Raw genomic sequence first — 24,955 nt, forward strand, 5'->3', positions numbered from 1 at the left:
ATGTATATACAGTCTAATTCAGTAATAAAAAAGGACAGTTTGTTCGACAGTCACCCTGTCGTTCACCCTTAAACTGTCACTAGGTAGAACATTAGAATACAGGGTTTTCTGAAGCTTGTGAATCTTGTCTTAACCATCTTGACGTTGAAGCTCTTCTGTCCGTGTTTGCTTACAAGATTTGTTTTTGCAGGGGGTCTGTCATAAGAAAAACACAATTTTTTATTGTCCTCCTTATCACACACACACACACACACACACACACACACACACACACAGACACACAGACACACAGACACACAGACACAGACACACAGACACACACAGTCTTCCACGTTGTTTTAGTTAATGATATGCAACTTGCCCAGTCATAAATTTTCGAAGTTAATAACTGTTCTACATTAAGTTCTATATGGCTACAGATGCCAAACTGAGAAACAAAACAACTGCATTAAATTACGTAAAATCCAGGAAACCACAACGTTTGGTAACAAGATATATTTACAAAAAGTATTTTTTTTCAAATATGTAAATACTGTCTTTAAAAACTCAAATTTATAGAAGATAACAAAAAACCACTGATGATGCTGAAACTTCAGAGAAACATGTCTGTGGAATAAAAAGGAAAATATTACATTATGTGTTGCTCATGGCAGACGCACTCCAAAAACAAATCTTGCGTTGTTAATTGATCGACGCTTCCGTCTTGGCACTGACGTCTTTTTACGCAGAAAGGAAAATTAGGATGCTACTTCATTACTCTGCATATAGGTGTTACGTAGATGTATGCACTATTCTGAAGCGCCATTAGAATTGAGTGTTTGCTGAAGCACACAAATCTTGCCTTGGTAACCGACTGGTGCATCATTTTGGCGTAATATCTTGTTACGCACACGGAAAAATTATGATGCCACTTCATTATTATATGTAGGTTTACGTACAATATAAAGAATTTAAAATGAACGGTATTCCAGGCGACGAAAATACAACAGCGTGATACTGTCACAAGCGTCTCTTTCTTGAGATTGACGGAATACTCTCAGATATCAAGAAGAATATGAAAAAGAGTTATACACGTCGAATATAAATTGGTTAGGAAATATTTTCTAAAAGGATTTGTCTAGAGCGTAGCCTTGTGCAGAACTGAAATGTAGACGATAAACAGTTCAGACAAGAAGTCAAGATTTTGAAATATAGTGCTACATAAGAATGCTGAAGATTAATTGGTAGATAGAATAACTAAAGCGGAGGCACAGAAGCGAACTGATGAAAAATTAAATTTAGGCACAACTTGACTAAATGTAGGGATCTGTTGGTAGAACTATTCAGGAGGCTTAAAGAAATTGTCAGTTTGGATACGAAGGGAAGTGCAACGGGTAAAATTATGTAGATGGAGACAGGCATGAATTCGATGAGCATGTTCAAATGGCTGTAAGGCTGCAAAACTTATGTAGAGATGAAAAGGCTTGTTCAGGATAGAGTAGAATGGAGAGCTGCATCAAACAATTCTTATAAATGAACAACAAGACGAAGTATTTAAAATATGAAAGACAAGATTTTCTCATTTCCAGCACTTATCCCGTCATACAGTGCCAGCTGCATATTTTTTGATGACTTTCTAAACACACTTTTAGTTTCGCTACTGAATGTGTTTCATGTCGTCACAGTCACTCTAATCCTTACGAGGTGCGGCCTTTGAGACCTCGTGAAAATTTTCGAACCCGCTCTCAAAGTTCAGTTCTGGTAGAATGCTTCCATATCACCTCTACCCTCCTTAAATCGACAAAACTACAACGTTTTACTGTCGGTTGAGTTACCATCTTTGTTGCTGACACGTGTTGTTGAAACATGTTGGGGTTTCTTAGAAAGCACTTCGTGAACTGCGTATCTGTTTTCTTCAGCATACAATTTTTATTCGCAGGAACCTATCAATTTTAAAGATCCTAATTTTGATGAAATTACTAGTCGGTGTGTGCAAGAAAATGGCAGTGATATATACCAAGAAATAGACGAAAAACGCTACGATTTTGCAATAGCTAGTGATCACAATTCTGCTAACGAACAAGAGGATCAGTCAAAGGGAAAATTCAGGACAATGGTGATGGGGACCTTCTTATTTTTTCAATAAAATACTTGAAGTGTTAGTTAAAATCAACTGTGTTCTAAGTGGTGGTAAGGAGAAATGTAGATCCTTGAATTGGATGTCAGTTATCCAGACTTTTTTTTATACCTATCTCCTGCAACCTTATTGGCAAGTTTAAACCCTGGAATTACCTTTTTTTGTAAAAATATATTTGCTACAGAGATACTATAATTTTTCAGAGCATCTTACAACGTACTGGATAATAAGTTAGTACATGCCATAGCCTTGTCACGTTATTACCAGCATTTGTCTTGTTCTGTGCAGAACGCGACGTAACTCGAGATTGCATAAGATTATTCTCCAATGAAAGGCACCAATGTTTACCTCATTTGATTGTTTGTTTAATATGTCACAGAATCTCCCCTTTTCACCTGAAAAACACCAGTTGCAACGAAAATGGCCGCTATGTTGATTACATAGCTTCACAGCTTTTCTCTCTTTTCATCTATCGATGGAGATTAGCCTCCGAAGTGCATCGCGAAAATTTAGAAGATGAAGTCGAAAATATAAAGTAAAATGTTACTCGAGCGTTTTAACTTTAGGAACTCTGAAACAGTACTCAAGAAGAAGATGTAGTTAGTATATTGTTAGCTGCAGCAGTAACTCGATGGAAGTGTTAGTTTCGTGCTGTGTTCAATATATTGGAAACATCTATTACTGTGGTAAAATTAAAAATTCATGCGATGGCCGGGAATCGAACCCGGATCAACTGCTTGGAAGGCAACTATGCTGACCATTACACCACCATCGCACGACAAGACTTCGCAGAAGAGAAGCAAGAATGCGCCGCAAATAGCAGGATGAGCCGCGGAGGGGTCCCCCTCCTTCTCCGCGTCCTCCCTCCCCCTCATGCAGTGACGTCAGAAGCGTGCCGTTGGATAGAAGTGTTCACAGCTGCAGGTACAGTTACCACGCGGCCGGCTGAGTACGTTGATTGATGCCTGCAACGAAGCAACTACCCAGCTTCCAGGGCCGATGAAGCTGTGCTTCTGTGGTTTCCTTCAATTTCAGCAGCCGTTATCTCACACTTTGGGATACTTGACGGCGTTCAGTTAGGTTTACCTCGTGAAGAACTTTGAGGTCGAGGCAGCTAGCTGTATACGATGTGAAATTCAATGCACAAATTAACCAGTGCCTCTTACCCGTGTTAACCGTCTAGCGCAACCAAATATTCCATGCATAACGCGCAGTTTACATGATTTACAAATTACTCTGCAATTAAATTTTGAATACCTCTGACATGGAAAGTTGGCACTCTAATATAGTTGCATATAATGAGCTGTTGGAACTAACTGCAAGTAGGAAATTTAACCTTCCGAAGATCGTAAAGTCTCACGGAAACCATCGCAGATTCAACGTACTGTTCTCCATAAAAACAGTATAATCTCTGGCAACTGTAACTCTAAAAACTCTAAGAGATTGCGTTAAGGAAATATTATCGCATGAAATTCAATGTAATTTAGTTCTAGTTTGAGTCAAGTACATGTAATGTAATATTGATATTGATCAGAATTCAAGCAAAGAACCATAGATGACTCTCTTATTAAAACAAAGAATATTTCGCAAAAATATAATCAAATGTCAATGTATTCTTTTCTTTATAGCATAGTTCAAAATACAATAAAATAATAATGCATAGCCGCCCGGGGTCGCCGTGCGGTCTGAGGCGTCTTGTCAAGGTTCGCGCGGCTGCCCCCGTCGGAGATTAGAGTCCTCACTCGGGCATGGGCGTTTGTATTGTCCTTAGCGTAAGTTAGTTAAAGTTAGATTAAGTAGTGCATAAGCCTAGGGACCGATGACCTCAGTAGTTTGGGCCCATAGTCCTTACCACAAATTTACAAATTTTTAATAACGCATAAATTTATTTTTAACGAAGAATATCAAACTCTAACTAAATGATGACATATTTATTTCTTTTGATCTTTTGATATTTATTTTACTGAGCAAAATGCAAAAAAGTAACAATAGGCAAACTTCGTTGGAACACGAAACATTGAAGAAAATACAGGGAAATAACAATGGATAGATCGATTTTGGTTGGTTGGTTGGTTTTTGGGGGAAGAGACCAAACAGCGAGGTCATCGGTCTCATCGGATTAGGGAAGGAAGTCGGCCGTGCCCTTTCAGAGGAACCATCCCGGCATTTGCCTGGAGCGATTTAGGGAAATGACGGAAAACCTAAATCAGGATGGCCGGACGCGGGATTGAACCGTCGTCCACCCGAATGCGAGTCCAGAGTGCTAACCACTAGATCGATTTTGAACACAGTACTGTTCAGAACATACTACATATAATGTGTCTTTGTACCTCTAGCAAAATGTTTGTTCATTGCTAATCTTTCATCAAAATACAAGTAAATAATAGTGGACATGCTAGGTTTGGACACACAACACTGATAACACATTACTTCTGAGTGCAGAACCCTGATAACACATTACTTCTGAGTGCAGAACCCTGATAACACATTACTTCTGAGTGCAGAACCCTGATAACACATTACTTCTTAATGCCGGGGCAACACCATGGAACATGACCTTTTCAAACACTTTTATCACATTTTGAACACATAGTACGAGTCTTATTGCCACAACTAGAAGGACAAAATTTACATCTGTAACGTTTACAGATTTTCTTGGACCTGCTACAGCTTGGTACAGAGCCTGATCTGGACTGGTCCTGTGTTAGTATCTTGACGTTGCACTTAGTGGCAACTGTTTCCTAGCTTCTATGTACGAAGTAACAAGAAGTCTTCCTAGTCCCTTGAGGGATATTCTTTTGTTAGGAACATTCCTTTTCCACTCTGGACTGATTTCTTTCCGTAGTCCAAAAGCACTGTACGCAGTAGCGTCAAGCAAATGCAGTTAAAGGGTAACGACTGGCCTTTCTCTTGCACGTGTATGTGACAATAAGCTGTTAAAGTGTGTCAAATGCATCAGTCGTGGAACTGTAGTCTACTATCATTAATGACATTTTATCATCTCTGTTGCTTATTTCCTTATTATTATGCATTGTGCTCATCAGTACCATGTTCTAGTTTTTCTTTGGATTGTAGAATATTACTGTGGTATTTTTCGTGAAATAGAATTCTGAACTGTGGACATCTTTGCATGATAACTTAGGCAGTTATGTTTTGTTTTTTCTAGTTGTACCTAAGATTGTAATTTTTCTTTTGAGAAGCGCATTATCCAAAATAGCGGATGTAAAAGAAATGATCAAATTCTGTCCTCTTAGCTCATATGTCAGATCCATGACAGCCCGCAAACAACGCCAGTTAGCTTTCCCGTATACACTTGTATTCGGAGCATACGAACTGGCACTGGCGCACTCTGTTCCTATCTTTATCACATGCTTGGCGGGTTTGCTTGGAATATATTGTTCGAATGGACTGCGACCTCTAAGACCCACCAGTTGCTCATCAACATTACATTTGATCCAGAATCATACAATTTAGCTAGTATTTCCCACTGTTTCAGTAACATCCGTATAGGTGATAGTTTGTTGTTTGCTCTTAGCATCCATCTATAAAACTTATTATAACGTAACACTACAGAGACGTGAAAGAATCTTTAGTAACACTACAGAGGACAAATTGCCCATCTGATTCGGATCCTATAAACTGCTTGTTGATGCACCATACAATTTATAAACACCAGCAAGAAATAACGCACCGGTATACGCTTCCAATTTAATTTCTTCTAAATCTTCCCATTTGTCACGTACGCTCTTCGGCCCTCAATATTAGTTTTTGCTACATAATACTGCAGACCGTTTTGTTCATAACTGCTTGAAAAACAGATTTGGTATAATTTACTCTGGACGTAGCATATCTGGACGTTTCTATCATTATGTTTCCACTAGATGCCCTTCCATGATGAGGAAAGGGAACAAATCTCTATTTGAGGTTCGTATCTTTCGACTGAACTACTGCAACAGTTGCAAATTATAGGTACTCATCTCATTGTCTGCAGCACAATCTTCCCATTCTGACGCAAGGTGAATGCTATCTTCACTATTGTGGTTTTCTTTTTCTGAAAAATCCTCCCCCTATCAGACATATTACTTAGTTCTTCTAATTCATTTCGGTTAGGCGATATTTTGCCATGCTGACAATACACCACTATTTACTGCAAGAGCTAAAAATGTCAGTCAGTCGGACGTTACTGATTTCTTACGCTCCAAGATTTACATATTTAACAATATAGTCGTATATTGCTGCAAAGGCAAGTAGTGACATCCACTGTTTCGTACGTTGATATCTATATGCATTTGGATATATTTGAACGTGAAAGTCAATGAAGTTGTTGTGTTGTGGTCTTCAGTCCTGAGACTGGTTTGATGCAGCTCTCCATGCTATACTATCCTGTGCAAGCTTCATCTCCCAGTACTTACTGCAGCCTACATCCTTCTGAATCTGCTTAATGTATTCATCCCTTGGTCCCCCTCTACGATTTTTACCCTCCACGCTGCCCTCCAATGCTAAATTTGTGATCCCTTGATGCCTCAGAACATGTCCTACCAACCGATCCCGTCTTCTAGTCAAGTTGTGCCACAAACTCCTCTTCTCCCCAATCCTATTCAATACCTCCTCATTAGTTATGTGATCTACCCATCTAATCTTCAGCATTCTTCTGTAGCACCACATTTCAAAAGCTTCTATTCTCTTCTTGTCCAAACTATTTATCGTCCATGTTTCACTTCCATACATGGCTACACTCCATACAAATACTTTCAGAAACGACTTCCTGACACTTAAATCAATACTCGATGTTAACAAATTTCTCTTCTTCAGGAATGCTTTCCTTGCCATTCCCGGTCTACATTTTATATCTTCTCTACTTCGACCATCATCAGTTATTTTGCTCCCCAAATAGCAAAACTCCTTTACTACTTCAAGTGTCTCATTTCCTAATCTAATTCCCTCAGCCATTTTGCACTTCCTGTCAATCTCATTTTTGAGACGTCTGTATTCCTTTTTGCCTGCTTCATTTACTGCGTTTTTATATTTTCTCCTTTCATCAATTAAATTCAATATTTCTTCTGTTACCCAAGGATTTCTACTAGCTCTCGTCTTTTTACCTACTTGATCCTTTGCTGCCTTCACTACTTCATCTCTCAGAGCTACCCATTCTTCTTATACTGCACTTCTTTCCCCAATTCCTGTCAATTGTTCCCTTATGCTCTCCCTGAAACTCTGTACAACTTCTGGTTTAGTCAGTTTCTCCAGGTACCATCTCCTTAAATTCCCACCTTTTTGCGTCTCAATGAAGTAGGAGCGAGTATGACCCAAGGAACATTAGTATAACAATTTCAGCTATCAAAATAAATGTTTTTTCAACAGTGCAATGTTTTGTGGTAAGTAATTATGAATACAAACAATAACATAAATTTAAGTGCAGTACGCTATATATTTAAATTAGTAATAGAAAGATTAATTAACTGACGGGTCATATTGAGCAAGGATAACAGCAACATTAAACAGGAGACATCTCCTCAACACACAAGGAACGCTGTTGCTCGTCTTATACGGAACACCTTGCGTGCGACGTCGCTATGATGGCATGCAACCGAATGCGAATTAGTCTGTTGTGGAGCTTAACGTGAAACTGGCTACCCTTTAAGGCGTAGCTACAGACAGTGCGATAATACCATTTTATAGGCACGGAGAAAACAAACATTCAGTGGTTACCGTTGGTATGAATTGCAATGTCACGCACTTTTCCGTAGGGATCTTTGTTCTAAGCAGGCCAGGAATCAAGCAAAAGCAAGTTATTTTGACCAGCTGTTGGCCAAAAGCAGTGCTCATATTTGTAGTTGTCTTACTTCTTTTTTCCCCACTCTTGCTTATTAAGACGTAAGTATTCTCTACCTCCCTTGTGAGAACACGAACACAAGAAAGAATCGCAGGGAGCAGAGCACCTCGAACTTCCCAGCCAATTTACCATCCAGATTAACTGTCGGCGTAATTGCATACGATTGCGTTAGTTGATCTTGATACAACTCTTGGTACCTCTAAATTGGAGAGTTCCTTTCGTATAGATTTCCTATTCAGATCCCGATTGGTCGGGGTTGGAAACAAATTCCTAAGTTTATTTTTATCATCTACAAATTTTCGGGCGGATTCTGTATTTTGCTGTGCATCGTCAAGTTGACGCTTTGTTTGAAATTTCGTTATCTTACGTCTTCCAATTCCGTTTGGAGTTATGCAACAATCCACTGTTTCCCTAGAAATCACTTAATCCGTCACGCGCAATTTAACTTGCATAACGCATTAGGTCACTATCAGCTCTTTTAAGTGTCTCGAGCAACTACACGATCATACTGTTGCGAACTTACTCGAAATCTGTTCATAATTGTTTTTTACTCTGTTGCGGATAATCTGCCATGTACTTAATTATGTTTAGTACCTGCTCTTTGGACAAAGATTGTCCTTTCACTACGTTTCACTAGACGGGATTTGTGGCTCCCTGTCCGGCAGTGATGATGAACTACATGTCTCGACGCCTGTTTCAGTAACATCTTCACTTGTTATGCATTTATCATCATCATTGTACTCTTCACGTACATTTTCCGCACAGTTCAGCGTTTACACCACCACGCGTTCTACTGACTCATCTTCCAGAAACGCTAACATTTCATCTGCCACTTCTTTCTCACTCTGCGAAAATTCTTGGACTCCTTTCTGACGAAATGCCAACTTCTGAAAGTGTGATCACAGATATAATGCGATGTTTGCTTTGTTTATCGTTGCCATTGCTCTTCGTATCAACGCCACCAGTTCTGTAGCTCTGTTGTGAGTTATTATTCGACTAAGCGGTTCAAATACGCTCCGTAGCTTCATTCTGTGTTCACCATTGGATACCTCCACTTCCACCCCCTGTTGCCATTAACGTCCGATATTGTTGATCCATGATAGACAATATGTGAGTGTCAAATTTCGTAAATACCATTGGCGACTTAGCACTCAGGGGTTCCATGTTAGTACGGGACTGTACAGGAATGATTCAGCTGCTCTTCACAGATATTTCCGGAATCTCTTAAGACAGAGTCATTCTGTTTTCACCCAGATGAAGCGTGAGAAAGTCCTCAGTAAACGTAGTGTAGTGTGTATTTTTCTTTGAACCTGATGATAGTGCAACACCCGAAAACATGCTAGTGATAAATAATAAATATTGTAGAGTGTCTGTGTTTTCCTTTAGAATCAAGTACTATCTCGTTTCATAGCTATTAATTAGGCCTACAGAGATAAGTCTCAACTTTGCTTTATCAAACAGAGATATAAAGGGTGAAAAGTATTTAAACCGACAAACTCTGCGAGGTTGTAGGTGACATCAAAACAAATATTTTTCCCTAATGTCATTTTTTCCTATGAGGATTATTTAAACCGGTGGAGGCCATATTACGCTCTTCAGATGTTAGAGCCTGCATTACGATCTTCAGTTGTTCGAGGGCGTATTACGCTCTTCAGTTGTAGGCAACTGCTGTCCACCAGTGTAGTAGTGCATTGTCTGTGTTTACTAATGGAGCGATACACCTGGAGTGAGTACACTGATATGATTGGTGCGCACCACAACGGACGAGCTGCACAGCGGGTTTATCAACAACAATATCCTAATCGCCGTATCCCGCATTATACGACCTTTGCTCCTGTGTACCAACATCTGCGTGAGACAGGGTCATTTAGCAGATTACCTGGACAGGGACGCCGTCGCACGGTAGGAACGCTGCCAATTTGAGGAAGCTGTCTTGCAGCATGTGGACCGGTATCCTTCAATCAGCACTCCTGCAATTGCACGTAACATGGGGACGAATCAGACAATTGTAAGAACAGTCCTTAGAGAGCAATTTTTACGTCCATTTCACTTACAGCGTGTCCACAACCTGGAACCAGTTGATTATCCACCCAGAACACAGTTTTCACGGTGGTACCTGGAACACTGTGAAATGCATCCTACATCTCCATCCTCTGTGTTATTTACCGATGAAGCAGCGTTCGGGCGTGGAGTCTTCAACATGCACAATTCACATGTTTGTAGTGAGGATAATCCACATGCCACAGTTACTAGAGATCATAAAGTGCGGTTCTTCGTTAATGTGCCGGTCGGTGTTGTTGAGGAATGTTTAATTGGGACGTATCTGCTACCTAGGCCATTAAATGGCAGGCATTATTACAATTTTCTCGCCAGAGCATTGCCAGAATTGCTGGAAGACGTCCCGCTCCCTACAAGACAACGCATGTGGTTCCAACAAGACGGGGCGCCGGCACATTTCAGTCGTCGTGTGCGTCGATTCCTGAACCGACGGTTCCCAGAAACGTGGACTGGCAGAGGTGGTCCTGTACCATGGCCTGCTCGATCCCCAGATATTTCCTCTCTGGATTTTTTTGTGTGGGGACAGATGCACAACCTTGTTTATACAACTCCTGTTGCATAGAGGATCTGGTTGCACGGATAGTAGCAGCAGCAGCAGCAGCAGGGACAATTCAGGATACTCCTGGGGGTTTTTGCCCGTGTCAGACAGAACATGATCAGACGATTTAACCTTTGTTTACGTGTCAATGGAGGCATTTTTGAAAATCTACTGTAATTTAAATTGGGTTGTCTTAATGTGTTGCCTCTTGGTCATAAAAAAATGGAAAAGTGTTTGTTAGTTCAGTTTATTTGCCACCAGAGAAATCTTCCTCTACCGGTTTAAATATTCCTCATAGGAAAAAATGGCATTAGGGAAAAATGTTTGTTTTGATGTCCCCTACAACCTCCCAGAGTTTGTCGGTTTAAATACTTTTCACCCCGTAGTAATATCTTCTGTTAGTATCATAAAACTAAGAGAGACGAATTCAACGTCGTTTTACTCTCCAAAATCAATGCAATACTTTCAGGGTTATTAAAATTTTAGAACGTAAGATTTATCTGTATTTGAACATGAAACAGATTGCTGACTCGTGCGGGAGTTTGTGATTTCATAACAAAGTAAGACAATACGCCACGTCGGGCAAGAAGGGAACAGAATGACGCACCATCGTGACACCGATAGATGTATATAGTACCAGCAAAACGGGTATCCGGCTAACCACTCGCTTGCGGCTAGGAAGGTGCTCATCCAGCTCTTTCCTGGTCCCTGTATATGACAAGAAGGCATTGTTTCTTAGCTTGCACGTTCGCCTGATTCGACGCCACTGAACGTTTTTGATTGGGGTAAACTCACAGCTGAAATCTATGCAGAAATTCAAACGACCCAAGAACATTTAAAATCGCGTTGTTGTAGCATGTCGAATGGATCTCTTCAATCTGCCCAGAAGAGTTTGTACCAGCGACTGCAAATGCGTAATTCAGTAGACATTTGTCTGTTCGAACATTTGCTGACAGAAATGGAATTTTAAGCAAGTATCAAATAATGAAACAGTCCAGATCGCAATGTATATCATAGTGACAGAAAGAACTGTTAGAATTCGGTTACTTCAAGGACAGCTCCAAGCCAGAGGCCCTGTACCATGCACCAACCGACCCCAAGTCATCGCCATTTTCAGTTTCAGTGGCTTCAAGGGAGAGCTCATTGAAGGGCAGGGTCAATGTCTGCACTGTTTTCTGGTGGAAGCTGGTACCGCCTCGGTGCCACTAGTGGTTAGAAGGTGGACAGTTGTACGCCTGCAATCAATCTACCCGCATGCTAGACACACTGGACCTGCATCTGGGGTGCGATTTCGTACGACAGCAGGAGCACACTCGTGGGTATTGTGAGGTAATGTGCGAGTTGTGGCGCCCTGGAAATATTATGTTCGGAGTTGGACCGGCCATTCGGCCAGCCGGTGCCCCGGTAGCAAACACGTGGAGCCGAACGTTAGCCGGACGAGAGGGGTAGCCCCAGGGCATGGTCCAGCCGCGTGGCTGGGAAATCTGCTGTGACGAGGAGGGTGCTTTGTGTCGATGAAGGAGATGTGTTTGCCGAGAGTGCCAAAGATGGCGGACTTCGTGAAACCACCATGGCAGACATTTCAGTTCGTACAGAAATTAATAGTAGCCAGATGAATCATGATACCTCAAAAAGAAACATGTATATTACTATCACTTGCACGACGATTCTGATGGTGTAATCAGATTTTTAATATCTTTAAACTAATAAAGTTTAGTATCTGACGGTAAATTATACAAGTAACACCAAGCAAAGAATTTCCAAAATATAAACGCTTCATCTGATTTTGTCGATCGCGATGTCTTTAGAAAGCTATTAGTGTAAACCTAAATTGATATGAATTACAGGTAAGTAACTTGAATAGTACATGAGCTATTGGAGGTCAAAGTGGCCGATTACTATCGATCACGTCAGGCCATAAGTACATCTACATCTACATCTACATTTATACTCCGAAAGCCACCCAACGGTGTGTGGCGGAGGGCACTTTACGTGCCACTGTCATTACCTCCCTTTCCTGTTCCAGTCGCGTATGGTTCGCGGGAAGAACGACTGCCGGAAAGCCTCCGTGCGCGCTCTAATCTCTCTAATTTTACATTCGTGATCTCCTTGGGAGGTATAAGTAGGGGGAAGCAATATATTCGATACCTCATCCAGAAACACACCCTCTCGAAACCTGGCGAGCAAGCTACACCGCGATGCAGAGCGCCTCTCTTGCAGAGTCTGCCACTTGAGTGTATTAAACATCTCCGTAACGCTATCACGGTTACCAAATAACCCTGTGACGAAACGTGCCGCTCTTCTTTGGATCTTCTCTATCTCCTCCGTCAACCCGATCTGGTACGGATCCCACACTGATGAGCAATACTCAAGTATAGGTCGAACGAGTGTTTTGTAAGCCACCTCCTTTGTTGATGGACTACATTTTCTAAGCACTCTCCCAATGAATCTCAACCTGGTACCCGCCTTACCAACAATTAATTTTATATGATCATTCCACTTCAAATCGTTCCGCACGCATACTCCCAGATATTTTACAGAAGTAACTGCTACCAGTGTTTGTTCCGCTATCATATAATCATACAATAAAGGATCCTTCTTTCTATGTATTCGCAACACATTACATTTGTCTATGTTAAGGGACAGTTGCCACTCCCTGCACCAAGTGCCTATCCGCTGCAGATCTTCCTGCATTTCGCTACAATTTTCTAACGCTGCAACTTCTCTGTATACTACAGCATCATCCGCGAAAAGCCGCATGGAACTTCCGACACTATCTACTAGGTCATTTATATATATTGTGAAAAGCAATGGTCCCATAACACTCCCCTGTGGCACGCCAGAGGTTACTTTAACGTTTGTAGACGTCTCTCCATTGATAACTCCATAGTTACACGAAAAAACGGTAGCAGCATGCTTATAAATATATTTATTCATCTATGTCTTTGTTTATATCTGATATATACTATTCATGAAGAAATTGGTTAAATAATTACTGTGTTTTAGAAAGCACAGAGTCAGGCTACTGGCCTACCTTTTGTTCTATTCCTTTGATATATGTTTACTTAATTTATGTATCTAATAATGTTGGAATGGGAATTATTATATTCTTCTTGAAGTCTGATTCCACAGAAAGCAGGTGTTGACAGATGTGAAAATTACCGAACTACCAGTTTAATAAGTCACAGCTGCAAAATACTAACGCAAATTCTTTACAGACGAATGGAAAAACTGGTAGAAGCCGACCTCGGGGAAGGTCAGTTTGGATTCCGTAGAAATATTAGAACACTTGAGGCAATACTGACCCTATGACTTATCTTAGAAGAAAGATTAAGGAAAGGCAAACTTACGTTTCTAGTATTCGTAGACCTAGAGAAAGCTTTTGACAACGTTGACTGACGTACTCTTTTTCAAATTCTGAAGGTGGCAGGGGTAAAATATAGGGAGCGAAAGGCTATTTACAAGTTGTGTAGAAACCAGATGGCAGTTACAAGAGTCGAGGGACACTAAAGAGAAGCAGTGGTGGGGAAGGGAGTGAGACAGGGTTGTAGCCTCTCCCCGATGTTATTCAATCTGTATATTGAGCAAGTAGTGAAGGAAACAAAAGAAAAATTTGGAGTAGGTATTAAAATCCATGGAGAAGAAATAAAAACTTTGAGGTTCGCTGATGATACTGTAATTCTGTCAGAGACAGCAAAGGACTTGGAAGATCAGTTGAACGGAATGGACATTGTCTTGAAAGGAGGATATCAGGTGAACATCAAAAAAAGCAAAACGAGGATAATGGAATGTAGTCGAATTAAGTAGGATGATGCTGAGGGAATTAGATTAGGAAATGAGACACTTAAAGTAGTAAAGGAGTTTTGCTATTTGGGGAGCAAAATAACTCATGATGGTCGAAGTAGAGAGGATATAAAATGTAGACTGGGAATGGCAAGGAAAGCGTTTCTGAAGAAGAGAAATTTGTTAACATCGAGTATTGATTTAAGTGTCAGGAAGTCGTTTCTGAAAGTATTTGTATGGAGTGTAGCCATGTATGGAAGTGAAGCGTGGACGATAAATAGTTTAGACAAGAAGAGAATAGAAGCTTTCGAAATGTTGTGCTACAGAAGAATGCTGAAGATTAAATGGGTAGATCACATAACTAATGAGGATGCATTGAATGGAATTGGAGAGAAGAGAAATTTGTGGCTCAACCTGACTAGAAGAAGGGATCGGTTGGTAGGACATGTTCTGAGGCATCAAGGATCACCAATTTAGTATTGGAGGGCAGCGTGGGAGGTAAAACTCGTAGAGGTTAGACCAAGAGATGAATACACAAAGCAGATTCAGAAGGATGCAGGTTGCAGTAGTTACTGGGAGATGAAGCTTGCACAGGATAGAGTAGCATGGAGAGCTGCATCAAACCAGTATTAGGACTGAAGACCACAACAAGAACAACAACCAATAATGTGTGTTATAGCGTGTTTATGGTCCAGCCATAGGAATATTTATTTAATTTCAAGTTATTTAAATGTAAATCTAGTACTTCGAATGTGTTTCATATGTTTGTGTCAGTGCGTTGGATTGAAGACACGGTGCGAGTGCTGTAGCCAATCGCAGCGCTCGTGAATGGGGAGACTGGATGGAAGCGAGTTCGGGAGAGTTCTGGGGAGTAAGACACAGAACACGAGAAGTTCAGGGCGACAGCGCAAGGGATGCACGGTTGCGAGAGAGACTTGGAGTGTGGAGCGGTTTGCACGTTATCACGGGAGGTAGAAATACTTCAGAGGGCCAACTTGTGACATTTCCGTCGTTTCTACAGTGAAGACGAAGTATGCGTTTAGAAGTGAGTATGTCGCGAGCTATGTTGTCGTTCATAGCTAATTACGTACAATCGTGGACAAAACGAGCGAGACCCCTCGCCGTTTCTTTATGCTGATCCACACGGCTTTTATGTCTGCTACACAGCATAACAGGCAAGGCGACTAAGTGCTACCAACATACTATGGAAGTTCGCTCAGCTGATGTCTGAGATAGCTAGTACTAGAGAAACTTGCGCCTTGAAAACGCCACAGCATCGTCTGCCACCACTACGTGGGAAACGAAATACCTCAAGTATAAGCTAATGTGTTGTATTGGTATATCTGTGACTATGACTTGGATCTAAAGTGTGGTTATGAATAGTACGTATGCTCAGATTGCGAATCTAACATCATAAATAAAGACAAGGGGAAATGAATTAGGCATCCTACCTCTTCCCTATCAAATATAGTTTAGTTATTCTTTCTTAAATGGACTGCGCAGAAAATCATTCACCAGAAGTGAATAACTTTTTAGTAACACCAGATGATATCAACAGCTTGCCAGCGCGGGTTAGCCGTGCTCTTAACGGCGTCATATCGCGGACCGCGCGGCTGGTTGCCCCGTCAGTTCGAATCCTTCCCCGGGCATGAATGTGTGTTCGGTTAGGTAGGTTGAAGTGGTTCTAGATCTAGGGGACTCATGACCTAAGCAGTTTGGTGGCATAGTTCTTACAGCCATTTTTTGCCCTTTCGCGTAAATTTTCTTTACATAAACGGCCGTATCTTTAGATTGCGTTGACATAGCTCACTTTTTTACACAACCAAGGGACCGGTTACCGCATGAAGTGCGATACATTTCCGCTTATTATGTCCACCCGTACTCCAGGTAAACGGGATTTAAGGGTTGGGTGGACAGATAGACGGTCAAGAAAGTGAGACTAGTAGGGTTCCATTTTTACCGATGTACGTGACGAAATCCTAACAACAAAAATAGCTACCACAGTTACTGAAGATTCGGGCCGCATAATAATTTCCCCTACTCTTTATTCGAAATGTTCCAGTTGCAGTCGATACATCAGCATATTAATCGTAGCTACGCTTTCGATCCAAATCACGTTTGCAGGAATGCAAATAAAATCCATTTGCTTATACACGCGGTAATTCAGATCTCACTATTAATGCCACCGCGTTTCAGATGTGCGAGCATTCCCATTGCTAGCTACCTTAAGGAGCACTTAGGCTAATGAACGTTTTCTGGCTGTGGCACGTCTAATGGAGAATTCCAAACATTGTAGAATACGTTTGGCAACTACGTCACCGTTTATTTCTTGGGGTGATGCAGAATTATCCTACCAAATTTACTCGCTAATAACAGTTTTTCGTTATTTGGAAAAACACCCCGAATGATTGTCACATAAGTGGTGACATAAAGGTAAACAGTTCATGTTTTTGAGTCTAGGAAGCTCTTTGCAACAGAAACTGCAGATCATTTTGCCATTTTCATTGCGAAATTGCCGGCTTATTCATGTCTGTGGTAATAATAGAGGGCTGTTTGCCTGGGTTGTCTGCTAGCGTAGTGAAAGGTGTTTGCTACTGCAAGGGAGGTTTGGTTTGTTTTCGGTTCTAATCTCGATACAGGCAGATGGACTATCAGTAAAGGAATTTTAAGAAATTCTCACGCCCCCAACACGTTTTATTGCTACCTTTATTCTTTACCGGCTCCCTGTGGATGTCGATATGAAACTCTTGTTGAATTTCGTACTTGTTACTGCCTACTTTTTCCGCTTCTGTCAATAATTGAATTGACTTAAGTGTAGCACTGAATGATTTTTAACTGAATTTCGCTATGAATTTTCACGCACTGCTACATTTGCACACTTTCGTGGTAAGTCAGCAACGATAATCCAGTATGACTGGTCTAATCGTTGGCACAGACCTTTTCGCGGACGAATGCTCATAATATTTTGCTAATTCGTAACGATCTGGGGTACCTTGCCTTATTAAAACGGTTATGTTACATCCATAAGCTGAAATTCATTTTTATTGGTACAGTTCATACTAATTAGCATTTCTTCTTTCATTTATATCTTATATTTAGGTGTTGTGGTTAACACTCTAATCAACATTAATATAGTCTTACACATGATTGAAGTCTGATAAATTTCGGATAGTTTTTCAACTTTACGCCTGTGCATAGTATGTTGGTAGCACTTCGTCGCCTTGCCTGTTATGCTGTGTAGCAGACTTTAAACCCGTGCGGATCTGCATAACGAAAAGGCGGGGGTCTCGCCCGCTTTGTCCACGACTGTACAGTAGGAATCCATTGTTTCCCTCTTATTCAACTTACATTTTATTTAATTGCTGGACCATCGACACCAGTAAGTGTTTTGCAGAAATATACCGCATTCTCAAAAGTACTTATACTAGCGTACTCATCATTTAAAGCCGTTAAGATAGTACCTGCAGATTTTATTTATTGCAGTCTTTTATTTATAAATTTTCTATGTTACACTCGCGATAGCCGATTGATAGGAACCTTTGACCATTCGACTGATGTGTATATACACATTGTATACTGTAGACTCATCAGTATTTGGCGTGTAATGCGGCAATTAAGTATCCTAGCCCCTAGACAACGAAACCAGCCAAAACATTTCATATCTCAACACAGAGTCGGAAGATACGTAGTTGAGGGCCACCACATCACCATTTAATTTTTTTTTTTAACCCGCAGTATCCAATGCACCCCGATTGCAAATTTGTACTTCAGTCTGGTGATTCGACACCTGTTGTCCTGACATTTATAAACAACATTCCAGGGGATGTCTTCCAACAGCATAACGCTCGCCACATGTTGCTGTTGTAACCCATCATGCTCTACATAGTGTCGATATGTTGCCTTGGGCTGCTCTATCGCAGGATCTGTCTCAGTCGATCACATCTGGGACATCACCGGACAATAACTCAGCGACATCCGCAAACAGCGTTAACAGTCTCTGTATTGACCGACCAAGTCGAATAGGCATGTATCTCTATCCTGCAAACCGACATCCGACACCTATACAACACAGCGCAAACACAACTGCATTCTTGCATTCCACATTCTAGCGGTTACACCTGCTCATAATGTACCAGCATTTCACATTTGCAGTGGCTTACCTCGCGCTTACATAAACCTGTGATCATAAGTACTTAAATAACAGTAAATTTATTCCTGAAATTTCATTTCTTTACATTATTTTTTGATGTTGCAATTTTTTTCCGTCATCTAATAAAAAGTAATGTTAACAGATTAAAAATTTGTAACGGTTCATAAAAAAATCCGAAGTTAAGGTCATTGATTGCAGTAAAAATCTGCGTTAAAAGATATAAAAAATTTAAAATATAGATGAAAATAAAATAAAAATTCCATCAAAATATAAAAAAGGAACTTAAGGTCGATATGTTTGGTAGAAATTCGCTATCACATCAACATCATCAGCAAAAAGTTGTAAAATAGCTACGGTATAAGAAATTCCATGAAATAAATTAAGTCGGCCGCTGTGACCGTGCGGTTCTAGGCACTTCAGTCCGGAACCGCGCTGCTGCTACGGTCGCAGGTTCGAATCCTGCCTCGGGCATGGCTGTGTGTGTTGTCCTTAGGTTAGTTAGGTTCAAATAGTTCTAAGTGTAGGGGACTGACGACCTCATATGTTAAGTCCCATAGTGCTTAGAGCCATTTGAAATTGAAAGAAATTACAATACAGTAAATAGTAATATGATGATAAACGAGACGAAATAGCAACATCCTTTTTTTAAATAACTCATTCAAAATGTTCGAAAAAAGCGTTTTCGCTGAAGTCTTAACTGTTCATGTAGAAGAGCTGAAGGATTTTTCTTATAGTGAAGAATATTTCCAAGTTTTGCAAAGAGTATAACAGCAAATCCTTAGGGGTGTTACACAAAACCTCAAGGCTATGCGTCATATCACCTTCTGAAGGATTGTCTTTTATAAGGTGACCTGTTACAGAAAGTACCTGAAATGTGCTCTTTGAAACGTGTTTTGAATTTGCGCCCTGTCTATCCAATATGCATCTTCTCACAATCATTGCAAACCAGTTCATATACATCTGATACATAGCAACGTTTGATAGCATTCCCAGAAATATACCACAGATTATTATTGTCCGCCCCAGTAGCTGAACAGTCAGAAAGTGTGGCGTCGCTCTCAGTAAGACCTGCACTTGGCAGCCGATTTTCCCACCTGGGAACTCCCGCCCACTGACACCATACTATCACTTCGTTTCTACCAAAGATTATTGAAAAGCATGTTTGCGATCTAAAAAGCAATGGCTATGTCATTATTTCTAAATAATCTATTGTTTGTTCTGGACACAGTCCACATATAAATCATTTTTGAGAGGAATTGTTTTGAGGGCACTTAAGGGTTTTTCACTTAATTTTCGAATCACCATTTTTAAACAAAGGATTTTTGCGATCTTGACTTTTATTAATTGATACTTTATAACACATCACTATCAAATTGCAAAACTGAGCTATCCAAAATTTTAAGGGAGTGCCTATGACCACATCCTTTTGTGATTTGGCTTTTGTTGTAGATGATGTAATTTTGCAGTGTAAATGTGTGTCTTGGCAATAAACTAATAATGTGAAGGTATTAATTAACACTCTTATACTTGAGTTTTCTATTTCATAAATCCATTCAATTTTTGATGAGTACGTTTCTTTCAAGGCTCTGCAGAAACAGCAGCAGAACTGCTATCGTAATTAACTGGTGAATCATCCTTAGATGTAACGTTATTTTCTTACAGTTCGGTCCAACAACATGTGTGATTAGTGTCAGTTTTATTCTCAGACTTTTCTCCACTATTTCGGTTTTGTTAGTATACTCTCCTACGTATGTCAAGATAGGGCGCCCCATCAACATGAAACACCAATTCCATATAACACGAACTTACGCAAAAGACAATAATCGGTTTCACGTTTGTAGCAGATAAGTACTGCAATTTCTCCGAAACTACTAATCGTATTTTGAAGAGGGAAATGCTAGTGAATTGGTATTTTTTGGAACTATGTCAAGAATAGCAGAAATTACTATAGTTCTAGTCGAAAAAGTGAAGTTGATACCGCCATTTTATATTTTATTTATCTTTGATTGCGAGTATTGTTCACAGTTTATTTGGGTGAAAACAGGATTAAGGTGTCTCAGACGATTTAGGAAACACCTGAGAATTGTTCGTGTTTATAATGGGGGAGACCGGGCCATGTGTACGCCAATTCCCTTTCAGATATTTTAGACTTATCATATTTAAAGTTGCTTAGTCTTATAATACTGTTATTAAAGTAAAACTTGGTATCCATACTTCTAATTCAATATAATTTAAGAGTGCAAAATAATTTTATGTAGGCTCAAGTTGCTTCCATAAACAAGCCCAAGGTGTGGGGCAGTTTTACTCGCCTATGGGAGCACATTTACGCCTATCACAGAACACAGTAATGAATAAAAGCAACAAACTAAAATTTTCAAAATTTATTTTATTGACAGTAAACAAACTTTTTGACGGACTTCCATCTGTTAGCACAATATGGCCTACCAAAAAACTTAATGTTAGCTATTCACTATCATTACCCGAGTTGCAATTTACTCATGTAAAAAATAATGTTACTTGTGGCACAATTGTCGTGAAGCCACATTTTACATCTAAGGTACTGGACCCTTTCTCGATTTCTTTTTGATTTGTTGTATCTTTTCGGAAACAAACACAAGGCAATTTTCTCCTCTTCACCAGACTGCTGCAGCTCATAAGAGGAAGGAACAAAAACTGGGACATTCGTTGAGACGGGGGTGCTAAATACAGTTACATCGACAATGTGGATTGCCTATCCACTTGGTCCTGTTACCGAACCATCTATACTACCACGACCTATTCTGACAAGAAATACAGTACTCCTGCAGCACGTTACATATTACTATTTATTTTATACCCAGGTCTGTCAATGGCGTGTAACGAATTTGAGTTACCAGTTCTTTCAAACTCCCCTGGACCATTTCGGAAATCTTGTCACGACTGTAAAATTCGACGCTGTAGTTCTGCAGCTTCATCAGCGGGAGTGTTGTACACTGCACTTTCGAGATAACCGAAGACAGAGAAATGTAGATGATTGAGGTCAGGTTATCTTGGGACGCCAAGGTACAGGCCCTTCTCGACGTACTCGTCTTGGACCATATGGGCGTGCTGGATGTCGTCTTACATCAGCAACAGAATGTGCCGAATTCCCATCAGACATCTACAAGATTACAGAATGACGGGCCGTGGATGAAATTTGAGCGCAGTTATATAAGAACGTAATCGAAAAGTCTACAGTTCGGATAAATTTATAATAACTAGGACAATACAGGGGTTGGATAAAACTATGGAAACAATTTAAAAAACACATTACCATGCCTAATACGGTATAGGAAACACGTTGGCCCTTAATACAGCATCCAGTCGTCTCGGAATGGATAAATACACGTTCTGCACGGTTTTCAAGGTAATCTAATGCCGTTCTTCCTGCAAAATAGCGTACGTTACGGTAGTGATGATGGAGGTGGACAGCGATCACGCACGCTTTTCTCCAAAGTGGATCACAAGGGTTCAATAATATTGAGATCTGGTGAATGGTGGCCAGGGAAAATCACTCTTGAGACGTAAAGTCGGTCAGAAGATGGATGTAGTGTGAAACAAGACTCATTCGACTAAATGAGTTTCTTCCATTCTCCAACGGCAAGGTTCTATGGTTTCGGTACAACATTTTCCTGTTCAAGACATTTCCATAACTGATGAGTGATTTTGGGATTCCTGCTCCCCTTCGCCGTCCGGGGTGCCGAGCGCTTCTGGGCGCTACAGTATGGAACCGCGCGATCGCTACGGTCGGAGGTTCGAATCCTGCCTCGGGCATGGATGTGTGTAATGTCCTTAGGTTAGCTAGGTTTAAGTAGTTCTAAGTTCTAGGGGACTGATGACCTCGGAAGTTAAGTCCCATAGTGCTCAGAGCCATTTGAACCATTTTTTGCTCCTCTTCCTCCACCTGTAATTCCCAGATTATGGAGCTCTCTTCGTGTTGATTTGGTGCTAACAGGGTTCGCAAAAGCGACATTAAGTTATGCACTGAATTTTTCTGCTGTCGTCCTCTAATTTTTCGTCACAATCCTCCTCGATGACCGTTTATCACGATCAATCAACACACACTTTCGTCCGTGTTGTGACATAGCCGATGATGCTTTTCTCCTTTCTCTGTATACGGTATTAATCTTTGATGCGTTGCCTTTTGAAAAACCAAACACTTCGGCTCCCTTGGTTTTACGAAAGCACCACGATACGAGCACCAACAATTTTCCCACGTTCGATTCCACTTAGCTCCGATATAATGCCCTCGCAACTACACGGCACGCTGTTCTAATCACGACTGACACGTGCAACGTATTGAGGACATTGCACACGTGCCGTTCGTGGTCAGATACAACAGCGCAGCCTGCAGGTTTGGTTAGCAGCTGCATTTATGTTCCAGCATGCATTTATCGCGCTATTTCCACATATTTGTCCAACTCTCTTACATCCACTTCAACTCTGAGGCGGTAAGTAGCTATACATTCGCTATTATCTCACAAACGGCTTCTTTGCGGACCTGTATTTACTGCACTGTTTTCGCTTCTGTAGTTACATCCTTTCAACCGTGTCACTTTTCATTGTTAATTCCGGATTGATTCTGTTGGAAGCTATAAAAGAAGCTGCAAGAAAGTAATTGCTTTGAATATTGCATTTTATGTGTCACAGCATGTTGAAGACTCACAGAAAAGCAAGTCATTGTACCATTTGTTAGATGAAACTTCCTTTCTATAAAATCGAATTTCTGTCTAACAGTTAGCGTGTTGAGAGAATAAAAACTGACACTCTGTGCCTCTGTAAGCGCCCTAGTCTCTCTTCTATTATTGTCATGGCACCTAAAAGAAGCATAGGATGGTTGTTACGGTATTTTGCTCAACATAGTTTGGCGACAAAAGCGTCCCATTTTTTGCAGCGACTCCCACGTAAGTCCCGTGGCATGTCTATTACGTTTTTGCACGTGCTACACCGACCTGTTGAGATACTGGCAGCATGTCGCTGAATTCGTTCGATGTCTTCTGGCATGCCTACTGGATAAAGTCTCCAATAACTTTAGAGTGATCGCTCTAGCGGCTTGTACGGAATCCATTTACTGATGTACCACGCATTGCCTGAATACATCCCAGAAATCTAAGTCCTCCACTCGCCTTCCCTAATGCTGATTTTACGATATTATCGCGTTTCACATAGCGTCTTGTGTGGTGGTGGTGTTGTGGTGTTCAGTCCGAAGGCTACTCCGATGCTGCTCTCTATGCTAATCTGCCGATGTGCGCATAAAAACGAGATATTTCCGGGTCTCATATCTAGCGTTCTGTTAGAGGTAGAAAGGTAGAGTCGAGCGTTTTGGATAGTCCTTGGGATAAAGACCATTTATATATCCAAAAAAGCATCGTTTTACTGTAACTGTCCTACAGTGGTCGTCAGAGCTTAAATATCCCTGCAGCTTAGGCAATGGAGCAAATCGTTTGGTTCTTTTTGCCTTATATTTGGTATATCGTGCGCCTTACGGTATTTACAGAGGCACCATTTAGTTCATGGGCGGTTCCTGGGAAAACGCGAGATACATTGGTTCTGGTACCAAAACTGAGCCGTAGATTTGAAGACGGCTATGGACAGAAAATGGCTGAAGTTTGTAAGATATATCTTCCTAAGCTCTCGATCTCGAAGTACCTTGAAAATTTTCTCTCTCTCTCTCTCTCTCTCTCTCTCTCTCTCTCTCTCTCTCTCTCCCTCCATCTCTCTCTCCATCCATTTCCGAGACACATGTTCAAATTTGCCTTACTCGTACGTGTAAAATACAGCCATAAAATCAGGTGTGAGGCGAAAATGTAGTTCATAAAGTGACGTAACGCAGAAAAATATGCTGTAAAGTGTCTCCATTATCATCATAATGGTGTTGGGAACCCCATGTCTCATTACCGAAGCACATGCAAAATTTTTGTGTACCTAAAATCCTGTATGGGGTGTAAAATTCTGTGGTTTTGCAACATTGCAATTTCACGTAAGTAATCTATTAAAATTGTACTGGTCCATAAACTGCTTTTCTTATTAGTGCTATGCCCTGCTGTAGCTAAAAGGCGAATATCTTCCTATTCATTAAAAGACTCTGACTGATAATTGGGGTACCAACTACCTCATACTACCTTTCTAAGCACCTTTAAAGAATTTTCCCAAATATTTCAGCATGCTAACATATTCGTGCTCTCTTGTGCTGAGAGAGGAGAGTGGTAATGGGCAAGAGATGGAGAAGTGGTAAGTACTGGAAGACAGTAGACAGTGGTTGTGATACAGAAAGAGCGAAGGAACACGAAGGAACAGTGATAAGGTCAGAGAGAGAGAGAGAGAGAGAGAGAGAGAGAGAGAGAGAGAGAGAGAGAGAGAGAAAGTGGGGGGGGGCAGTGGAACATTATTGACAGCGACGGTGTTAGGAAATGAGTGAAGGATACAGTCCCAATGGGAGAGGAATAAAGAGAAAGAGAA

General features: G+C 40.7%; 1 non-coding gene across 1 annotated transcript; it reads right to left on the reverse strand.

Moving 5' to 3' along the window:
* Positions 1-2,819: 2,819 nt before the first annotated feature.
* Positions 2,820-2,891, reverse strand: Trnag-ucc (transfer RNA glycine (anticodon UCC)). The gene has a single exon. It is a non-coding gene; the product is annotated as a tRNA-Gly (tRNA).
* Between the last annotated feature and the right edge of the window lie 22,064 nt (positions 2,892-24,955).

Source organism: Schistocerca nitens, chromosome 7 (assembly GCF_023898315.1).
Source record: "Schistocerca nitens isolate TAMUIC-IGC-003100 chromosome 7, iqSchNite1.1, whole genome shotgun sequence".
NCBI classification, from domain to species: Eukaryota; Metazoa; Arthropoda; class Insecta; order Orthoptera; family Acrididae; genus Schistocerca; species Schistocerca nitens.